This window comes from Cibotium barometz, chromosome 7 (genome assembly GCF_041138505.1).
Source record: "Cibotium barometz isolate CiBa-2024 chromosome 7, ASM4113850v1, whole genome shotgun sequence".
In the NCBI taxonomy this organism is placed as follows: Eukaryota; Viridiplantae; Streptophyta; class Polypodiopsida; order Cyatheales; family Cibotiaceae; genus Cibotium; species Cibotium barometz.
The window spans coordinates 62,145,750-62,157,296 of NC_141052.1; positions in this window are offsets into that span (position 1 = coordinate 62,145,750).

Below are 11,547 nucleotides of genomic sequence, written 5' to 3' on the forward strand. Positions count from 1 at the left end.
CTCTTTAGAAATATAAAAGATCTTGTTTCTACCAGTTTTGGCTTAGAGAGAGAAAATATTCTAGAGAGAGAATATTCAGATTTTAAATATTTTTAGATGGAAAAAATTTTCATCTTATTAAAATAAGTTCCCCTAAAACAGAAGTTCAAAAAGATTTCCAGATGGTGCATTAGGAATTAAGTATAATCTGTTCAAGAGGCATTATCCTAGGAGTCAAGATTTTTTTGAAATTTTAAATTAAGGTTCCTATGGACAAAAAAGATTCATCCAAATGTAGGGAGGAGATAAATAGAAGAATAAAAGTAAAATCCCCCAAAAATGAGTAAATACTCACATAAGACGAAGAGTTGACTAAGGACAAGGTTAATAGTTAAAAAAGAGAGATATTTAGAAGTAATGATGCATTTTTGACACCTCAGTATGGGGGAATTTCCCTCATGAAAGAGGTGCCTATTTCACATGTATGGGAGAGTTTTAAACTCCCAAATAATGAGATATTTCTATCTCTCCTCTCTCTTGTTTCAACTAGATCCCAAAAGTGGACTAAACTGACCCAAAAATGGTCAAAAATTGACCAAACTGATCTGAAAATTTCTAGAATCAGTTGTCTTGGTTAGAAGCTCACTTTTTCTTATAAATAGAAGCCTTCCCCTTTGTTGAAACTCAATAGTGTTTTGCACTCTTACCCTGCTTCTCCCAAGAGCCAAAAAACTATGAATTTACTCATAATTCATTAATTTTTTTGACCTTCCCTCTTCTAAAGATTGGTGGCCACTCTTTTTCAATAAGGGTTCTCATAATCCTCTGTTTAATTTCTGCAAAAATTGGAAAAATCAATAAGTAGATAATCTATGAGAAGAAATGTTACTGTTTCATATTCACTTTGTAAAGATATTAAAGCTACTCAGGATCGACAGAAGCAGTTTGCAAATAAGAAGAGGATAGAAAGAAAGTTTGAAGAAGCAGATATGGTCTTCATTAGAGTATGGCCCAAAAGAAGTTCATTATCTCTTGAGAAGTACAAGAAGTTATCCCCTAGATATTGTGGGCCATATCTGATTACAAAGAAACTAGGTGACATAGCCTACGAACTTCTTCTCCCTCGTCATCTCAAAGTTCATAATGTATTTCATGTAAGCCTTCTAAAGAATTATGTGCCAAGCCCAAATCATGTGCTTGATGACAAAATCCTAACCTCTTCAACCCAAGGACGGATGGAACTCCAACCTGAAGAAATTCTTGATGTTCGAGAAAAGATTCTCAGGAACAGAATTCTCAGAGAATTATTGGTAAAATGGAAGTTCTATCCTTTTGAAGATGCCACCTACGAGAATGAAATCTGTTGCGGGATTACCCCCAGTTTGCGAGATGAGGGTATCTCGCGTTTTTCAAGTGGGAGAGAATGTAAGATTCCTCCCCAACCTATCAAGATGTCCAGCATCTTCTCCCGTAATCAAATCCCTCTTTAGAAATATAAAAGATCTTGTCTCTACCAGTTTTGGCTTAGAGAGAGAAAATATTCTAGAGAGAGAATATTCAGATTTTAAATATTTTTAGATGAAAAAATTTCCCATCTTGTTAAAATAAGTTCCCCTAAAATAGAAGTTCAAAAAGATTTCCAGATGGTGCATTATGAGTTAAGTATAATCTGTTCAAGAGGCATTATCCTGGGGCTCAAGATTTTTTTGAAATTTTAAATTAAGGTTCCTATGGACAAAAAAGATTCATCCAAATGTAGGGAGGAGATAAATAGAAGAATAAAAGGAAAATCCCTAAAAATGAGTAAATACTCACATAAGACGAAGAGTTGACTAAGGACAAGGTTAATAGTTAAAAAAGAGAGATATTTAGAAGTAATGATGCATTTTTGACACCTCAGTATGGGGAAATTTCCCTCATGAAAGAGGTGCCTATTTCACATGTATGGGAGAGTTTTAAACTCCCAAATAATGAGATATTTTTATCTCTCCTCTCTCTTGTTTCAACTAGATCCCAAAAGTGGACTAAACTGACCCAAAAATGGTCAAAAATTGACCAAACTGATCTGAAAATTTCTAGAATCAGTTGTCTTGGTTAGAAGCTCACTTTTTCCTATAAATAGAAGCCTTCCCCTTTGTTGAAACTCAATAGTGTTTTGCACTCTTACCCTGCTTCTCCCAAGAGCCAAAAAACTGTGAATTTACTCATAATTCATTAATTTTTTTGACCTTCCCTCTTCTAAAGATTGGTGGCCACTCTTGTTTCCAAACAAGAGTAGAACCCTCAAACCATAAAGCCAAAGGAAAGCTCTCAAATTCCTTCGTAAGTTGGAGATTCTTCTCTTTTCTATACTTTTTATGGTTTTTTATGATTTTTGTCTTCTCTAAAATGAAATGATGTTATGCCTCATTGAAAAAAGGCATTCTCCTCTCTTCTCTAGTAAATCCAACCATTCTTTCTCCTAGATGATTGATTATTGGATAAAATCAAGTTTTTCATAATGTTTCTCTTAAATAAGTAGAAAATGTTTACATTAGAATGATTTAAATACTCTTGGTGAACTTCTAATTAATTTTAGAGAGTTAAAAATTAAAAAATGGTCAGCCATACAAAGGAGGTTATGGTGAAATTTTCTAAAAATTTATGAAATAAATTTTATCTTTTATTAATCAAAAAGAGTAACCCCATCGTTAGAGTATTCTAAAAGTGTCATTTTCATTCATGCATAGAAAGATGCATATTGATTAATTTTTATAAAAGAATGATTTTCAATAGAATTAAATTCTATGTATAGAAAGATACATATTGATAATTTTTTTATTATGATAGTGTTACTTTCTTCATTATGGATTTTTATGCATAAAATAATGCATAAAAGTATATATATATTTTTATAAAAGAGTTACTTTCATCATATTGATTTTTATGCATAAATGTGTGCATAAAAGAATTTTATTTAATTATAAAAGTGTTACTTTTATCAGTATTGATTTCTATGCATAAAAGTATACATAAAAGAATATTTGTTTATTATAAAAGTGTTACTTTTATCATAAATGATTTTTATGCATAAACATATGCATAAAAGATATTTTTTATATTAAAAGTGTGATTTTCATCATAAATGATTTTTATGCATAAATGGGTGCATAAAAGATATTTTTTTATATTAAAAGTGTGATTTTCATCATAAATGATTTTTATGCATAAATGGGTGCATAAAAGATACTTTTTATATTAAAAGTGTGATTTTCATCATAAATGATTTTTATGCATAAACATACGGATAAAAGATATTTTTTTAATATTAAAAGTGTGATTTTCATCATAAATGATTTTTATACATAAACATATGCATAAAAGATATTTTTTATATTAAAAGAATGATTTTTATCATAAATTTTTTTTATGCATAAACATATACATAAAAGATATTATTTTGATATTAAAAGCGTGATTTTTATCATAAATAATTTTTATGCATAAATGGGTGCATAAAAGATATTTTTTTATATTAAAAGTGAATTTTTCATCATAAATGATTTTTATGCATAAACATATACATAAAAGATTTTTTTTATATTAAAAGAGTGATTTTCATCATAAATGATTTTTATGATGATAAAATTGTGACTTTCATCAGAATTAGATTTTATGCATAAATAGATGCATATAGAATGATTATATTTAAATAAGGGTTCTCATAATCCTTTGTTTAATTTTCACAAAAAATGAAAAAATGAATAAGTAGATAATCTGTGAGAAGAAATATTACCATTTCATATTCACTAAGATGGTAATGAGAAAATTCAATTAAACTATCGAAGTTGGAGATCGAGATAAATGATTATTTTTTTCCTCATAAGAAATTCATGTTTTAGAAATCTGTAAGCAAATATTCGTCGAACGAAATTAAGAAAAAGAGAAATTGAAATATTACCTTTCGAGAAAGATAGTTTAGGAAGAACCTTCCAGATCCAAACTTTGATTCAGACTATTGACCAAGACCTAATTCCTTCGTGAATTTCAATCAATGACGATGTGCCCAGTTCAGGAAAAATGTATTCAAATCTCCCACTGAATCTGAAACTAAGTTAAGACTTTTGATTTTGATATGAGGATTAAGTTAACAGAATTCGAGGAATTCTATTTGGAATTCAGACCTGGATCTAGAAGTATTGAGATACGGATTTTAGATTATTCATGGTTTTCAAACAAAATCAAAACTGAAAACTTGCATAGAAACCCTGTTTTCTTAAAGGACTGTCTTACGCCAGAATGCTGAAGGGAGCATTTGGCATATATGTTTATCTAAGGGAAGTTCGGTTGCAATAGCTGGTGGGGAGTGTTCGAGGGACAGCTCACGCGGCAAAAACCTGCCCAGGTCTTGATCAGCTTGGGTATGGTGAAAAATGGTGTGCTTCCAGTACGATGGGCGAGGGCCGACGAAGCGGTCCCTGAGTGAAGTACCAGGACACCTAAGAAGGATCCTGGAGGGTTCTGACCAGGTGATGCATGGGCTCGCGATGCTTAGGACACCCATTCGTATGTCGAGGAAGATATATATATGTATGTTGACGAAGTGATTATTGTAATATGTTATTACTGGATCTCGTTGTTGACCAGCTGGTCACAACAGAGAGTTCAAAGTGGTACTATTTTCTGTTATTACTGGATCTCGTTGTTGACTACCTGGTCACAAACGGAGAGTCCAGAGTGGTACTGTTCTCTGTGAAACAAGGGATTGAATGGAAATTTTGAATTATGAGATCTGTGACCATATCTGTTTTGTCAATGGATTATTTTTATATTAAAGTTTTAAATAGGAGTGTGTGCGTACCTGTTTTCTAAAGCTAAAGTTAAGAAAGGCATTTCAATTATGGGTGGGTGAGTACCTATTTGGTTCTACCGATTCCAGTGGTAGGGTGGTGGCTAACCCATGGGCCGGATGGGGTGGCTGGAATCAGTAGAGTTTTAATAATCAAACTGGAAAATCTTAGGATTATGCTAGGATTCGAGTAGCTAGTTAATTCCCTGATAAGTTTCTCAATTGAGTGGATCAACAGCTGTGCCTGATCTTGATTAGGAAAAAAGCGTTGAAATTACTTAGATCATCAAATTATATCAGTGATAGTTTCCTTCTATCTGGTTTATTCAGGTGAAGGATAGTTTAGATTTGATCTCGTTAGAAAAATTTGTAAGAAAATTCCAAAAGGTGGAATCGTCCCCGCTTTTCGAGCATGGGAAATTTTCCCGGTTTTGGTTTTTGGAGTGACCACCAGCCTAATCTCGTGCCCGGACATTCGTGGGCGAGGCCTCGAGTGAGAAACCCTGCCCCGCACATGAGGGGGCTGCTTTCGCTGCTGTCAGCTACTAGGTGTTCCCAGTGTGCGGAGGGGGTAGAGGGATCTCACAGTTGGTATCAAAGCAGAAATAGCCTAAATTTTTAATAGAAATCTAGGAAAGAAATGTTTTCCGAAGAAAAATTCCCTGTTGTATAAGTGATTGTTTACAGACGATCTCATAAAGAAAAAAAAATCTGTTATCGGACATATGTCATAGATCTCCAATAAGAACATTGTCTTGTTTAAGAAATTGTTTTTCGAACTCTTAAGTCTTAGGATCTCGTGGATGATATCAAAATAAAAATTTAATAATATATGAATTTTTGATAGAATCATGAGACGAGGAAACCGTGCCAAACCCTCTCTCTGAAGATGATGAGCTTGACCTTGATGTTCGCAAGGCTCTTGATAGGACTCAGCCAGGACCCTTCAAAGGAGAAGGGGAGAACCTAGACGAGGCTGTGGAGAAATGGTTGGAAGCCATGGAAGAATATTTTGACGTCAGAGGCTACAATGAGCGGAGCAAAATGGCTCTTGCCCGACTGAAAATAGTGAAAACAGCCAGGGTAGCATGGAGGAACCACTGTGACACCAACCATCTAGATAGAAATACTCAGTCCTGGAACAACCTAAAAACCTATTTGAGAAAGAAGTTTTGTCCCCCTGGATTTTTGGAAATCAAAATGAACGAATTCTTAGAGCTAAAGCAGGAGAGCAAAACCATTGAGGAATATCACCAGGCCTTTGCTCTTCTACTCAAATATTCACCACCTCTAGATGAAGTACAACTCATGGCCAGGTTCATTTGGGGAATGAACGAACCCTTGGACACACTGGTCAAAAATGCCAAGCCAGTGTCCATGGCTGAAGCAGTAAGAATGGCAAAGGATTTTGCCAAAGCCTTTGTAGTAAAGGTCCCGCCAAAACCTGCACCCTCTAACTTTAAAAGATTCCAAGCCCAGGGAAGTACCTTAAACTTTCCACCCCCGAAGAGGCAGCAAGGCCCGAATCAGAATCAAGATGCAGGAAGATTCCGAAGTGAAAGAAGACCCTTCCCCAGAATACTTTCTCAAGAGCCCCACCTCTTTCAAGAAATCAGAGGATGAGCTCAAAAGTGAAAACATATGTTTTGGATTCCAAGGTTTTGGTCACCACTTGAAAGACTGCCCGACGGAAGTTCTCATTCATTCATTTTCCCTGGATGCTTGCATAAGCTAGTCTTAGAACAGAAATCAGGGAAACCTATGCAAGTTGAATTGGCCAGTGGAAAGACTCTTTTCACTCACCATGAGACAGATCTTATCCAGTTCAATCTAGATGGTAATGTAATCGACTGGCAGTTCAAAGTCTTACCTCTGGGAGTTTTTGACAGGATCCTTGGAATGGATTGGCTCCACAAAAATCAAGCTGACATACACTGTCACAATGGAACCATTTCCTTCCATGACCTTCACGGGAACAAAGTTTAAGGAACTGGAGTTTCCGGATCCCCAGACCTTCACGGGAACAAAGTTTAAGGAACCGCAGTTTTTGGATCCCCAGACCTTCAGTTAGTAAAAGCTTCTAGGTTGCTGAAAGGACTTAGAAAGAAGCAGCAAATTTATGTTGTCAAAATGAACCCAGTAGACTCAAACCTTAAGGCTAAAGAGCCAGAATAGTTAAATGAATTTGATGATCTATTCCTAGCAGAGCTAATTGAAATGCCTCCAATCCGGGAAGTAGATCATGTGATTGAATTGACCCCTGGAGCTCAGCCAGTAGCCCTACGCACGTACAAAATGCCAGTTCCTGAAGCCATCAAACTCAAAGAACAGCTTAGACAACTGTTAGAACAAGGGTTTGTAAGACCGAGTGTTTCACCTTGGGGTGTGCCAGTTCTCTTTCAGAAAAAGAAAGATGGAACGCTTAGATTCTGTGTGGACTACAGAGGTCTAAATCAGCATAGTTAAGAATAAGTATCCTATCCCAAGAATTGATGAGCTTCTGGACAGGCTAAATGGAGCTCAGATCTTCACAAAGACAGATCTCAAATCCGGGTATTACCAGATCAGGAACAATGATCAAGATATACCAAAAACAACCATCAATACTCGCTATGGGCATTATGAATTTATTGTCATGCCGTTCAGATTAACTAATTCCCTAGCTACATTCAATCGCCTAATGCAAGACATCCTCAGAGAATACTTGGATGATTTTGTTCTCATTTTCTTTGATGACATTCTGATTTACTCAAAGAGTACAGCTGACCATGAGACTCATGTCCGAAAAGTCCTTGAGATTCTAAGGAAGCACCAACTCTTTGCAAAAAAGAGCAAATGCACTTTCTCTGCCGACCATGTTGAATACTTGGGCTTTCTTGTATCCAAAGATGGAATTTCTCTAGATTCCGCAAAAGTCCAAGCAGTCATAGATTGGCATGAACCAAAGACAGTGAAAGAAGTCAAAGGATTCTTGGGATTGACTGGTTGGTATATAGTTTTTATACCAAAGTATGCTCTCATAGCTTCCCTCCTAACTAACCTTCTCAAAAAGAATACCCCATTTTAGTGGTCTTCCAGGTGCCAGAGTGCTTTTGATTAAAGCTGCCAAATTTCTCTCTACCCTTTGAGGTAACTGATGTAAGTGGTTTTGCCATGGGAGGTGCACTCATGCAGGAAGGTCATGTAGTAGCCTATGAATCCCAAAAGCTCAGAACGCATGAGAGGAATTATGCTGTTCTCACGACCTGGAATTATTTTCAGTAGTGTATGCCTTAAAGTTGTGGAGACATTACCTACTGGGAAAAAGATTCACTTTGATGACAGACCATCAGATTTTAAAGTGGATCTTCACTTAGAAGGACCTCAACATGCGCCAAAGAAGGCGGATGCAGACCCTACAGGAATTTGATTTTGAAATCAAGTACCGCCCAAGCAAAGAAAATGTGGTAGTAGATGCCCTCAGCAGAAAAGCCTCCTTGCTTGCAATTACTATAGTATCAAATCCTTTGATTATTGAAGCAAGAGAGAAGATCATGGAGGATAGATTCTTTGGCCCTATTGCTACCCTACTTATGCAGGAAAGCCAAACTCCACAGGAGTTGAACAGAGTTCAAGGGTATAGCCTGGACGATGGCATTATGTATTATAATCGCAGGCTATGCATTCCCAATGATGAGGGAACCAAGGGTCAAATTTTGAATGAAGCCCATGAGAGCCTTATAGCAGGGCATCCAGGTTTCATCAAAACCTACATGTCTATAAAGAAAAGCTTCTTTTGGCCTAGTATGAAAAAAGATGAACAGAATCATGTACGTCAATGTCTGACATGCCAATAGATCAAAGCTGAAAGAGTAAAAATGCCTGAAAAGTTACATCCATTGGACATTCCCCCAGATGAAGTGGGAGTGTATTAGTATGGACTTTATTACTGGATTACCTTTAGTGCAATCAGGTTATAACTCCATTTTTGTGGTAGTTGACAGACTAACCAAAGTTGCCCATTTGATCCCAGTAAAAGAAACCTACACTGCAATGGATGTACCCAGAGTGTTCCTCAAAGAAATCTTCAGATTGCATGGCCTACCCAGGATAATAGTAAGTGATCGAGATCCCCAAGTTTACTTCAAGGTTCTGGACTGCATTTTTCGAAGCAGTGGAAACTTTCTTGGATCTCAGCACAGCTTATCACCCTGAGATCGATGGATAAACTGAAAGGGTAAACCAAGTAATTGAAGATATACTTCGGTCATGCTGTGGCAGGGAACCCAAAAAGTGGCTAAGCTATCTACACCTAGTCGAGTTTGCCTACAATGCTTCTTATCACCGAAGTATTGGGATGAGCCCTTTTAAAGCTCTGTATGGACAAGATTGCTTAACTCCATTAACTTGGTCCGACCCATTGATTAGGGTCGAGATGTCCAGACAGATGCTTGACGACATGGAGCAGCAGATACAGTCAATTTGTAAAGATATTAAAGCTACCCAGGATCGACAGAAGCAGTATGCAAATAAGAAGAGGACAGACAGCAAGTTTGAAGAAGCAGATATGGTCTTCATTAGAGTACGGCCCAAAAGAAGTTCTCTATCTGTTGAGAAGTATAAGAAGTTATCCCCGAGATATTGTGGGCCATATCTGATTACAAAGAAAGTAGGTGACTTAGCCTACGAACTTCTTCTGCCTCCTCATCTCAAAGTTCATAGTGTATTTCATGTAAGCCTTCTAAAGAATTATGTGCCAAGCCCAAATCATGTGCTTGATGATGAAATCCTAACCTCTTCAACCCAAGGGCAAATGAAACTCCAACCTGAAGAAATTCTTCATGTTTGAGACCATACAATATTACATGTGGCATTCCTATCTCACCACAATATCTGCACCTCTAGGGTGCTTTCCCACACAACACAACACCACGATTACATCTTTCAACAGGTCCAAAATATGTTTTTAGTTTACTTCCATTGACATAACCCTCCATTTTGATGCCGTCAATTGTTTCAATTCGAACAGGCCCTTGAGGTGTGATTTCCAACACTCAAAATAGTCCCAGGCCGCCTCGATATTTAAGTTTCTTTTTCCTCATGCTACCGACACCATACATGAGGACAAGGTCCCCCGTTTCTAGTTCTTTTTGCTTAAGGTTTTTGTCGAACCAATGTTTCATGCATAGTTTTTTAACCCATGAGCCCATGTGATGCCATCAACCTGGTCTCATCCAGGTTTTCCAAGTCAATTAGTCTTTCGGCTAATGCATTCTCCATTGGATGCTCTTGTATGGCAATCCTTAAGCTTAGGACTAGGTATTCCGTGGACATAACTGCTTCAACTCCATAAGCTAGACAAAAGGGAGTATGTCCCGTCGCTACCTTATATGATGTGTGATAGGACCAAAGGGCTGCTATCAGTTTATGCTCCCCATCTGTTCGCCAATGTTTTTGTCAAGATAGTACACAAAATCTTGTTTGTACTCTCTACTTGACCATTGGCTTGTGGGTAATAAGGTGATGATTTTCAGTGGATTACTAGGAACCCTACAAGTAAATGATCAATCACCTCATTGATAAAATGTGAGCCGCGATCACTAACTAATTCTAACGGACCTCCGAACCTCGAGATGATTTGCTTGTATATAAATCCTTTTGTTGTTCGTGCATCAGCTCTCTTTGAGGCTTTGGCTTCTACCCATTTTGTGAAATAGTCAGTGGCCTACGATCACATATCAAGCTTGAGATGGATGTGCCACTGGACTAATAGGTCCCATAAAATCTATCCCCCATTTCTCAAATGGTTATCTTACAATGATGGGGGTTAGCAGCATCTTGTCCCTTTGCTGAGGGATAGCAAAATGTTGACATTCTTCACATCTTTTGACAAATTCTATGGCATCTCCAAATAACGTAGGCCACCATAGTCCTACTTGAAGAAATTTTCAAGCTGTGATTTCTCCAGCAAAATGCCTGGCAGCTATCCCTGAATGAGCTTCTTCTAATATGGTGGCGAACTCATCCTCTCTAACGCATCTTCTAAGTACGTTATCTTTTCCTAGCTTATATAGCTCTCCTGCAATCAGTTGATAAGGTGCAGCAAGCTTGATAAACCATCACAGTTTGTCTTTGTTCAAAGGTATTTCCTGCGGAAACCCATAAGGTAGATACTCCGAGATTTCTTCACTCCATTCGGGTACCATGTGTAACTTATATAAACAAGCATCACGAAGATCATCATCATCAACTTGCTGCTGGTTCCCCATTTGGAATTCTTCACATGTGATCGGCTAATACATGTTGTGTTCCCTTTCTCACTGTGACAAAGTCGAATTCCAATAACAATAGCAACCATCATGTGATTGCCCCCATGGTGCAAGGTTTATTTACTAGGTATTGTAAGGCTTGATGGTCCACGAAAAATATAAATTTGTTGGCCACAAGAGGTAATGTCGGTATTTCTTGATGGCATAAACCATGGCCAATTCTCCTCTCTTTGTGGTGGTGTAATTCACCTCTGCATCGTTTAACTGACGACTAGTGAAGCAAACTAGATAGTCCAATTTAAACTCACCAAGCTCGGCTAATACGCAACCAATTGTAAAATTTGATGTATCAATATGCACGGGAAACACGAGATCCCAATTGGGGGATCGTAGAATTGGTGCGCTAGCCAATGCTTTCTTTAGATGATCATATGCTTCCTGACACTCCTCAATCCACTTAAAGACAATGAGAAGCTTGTATAAAGATCTAGC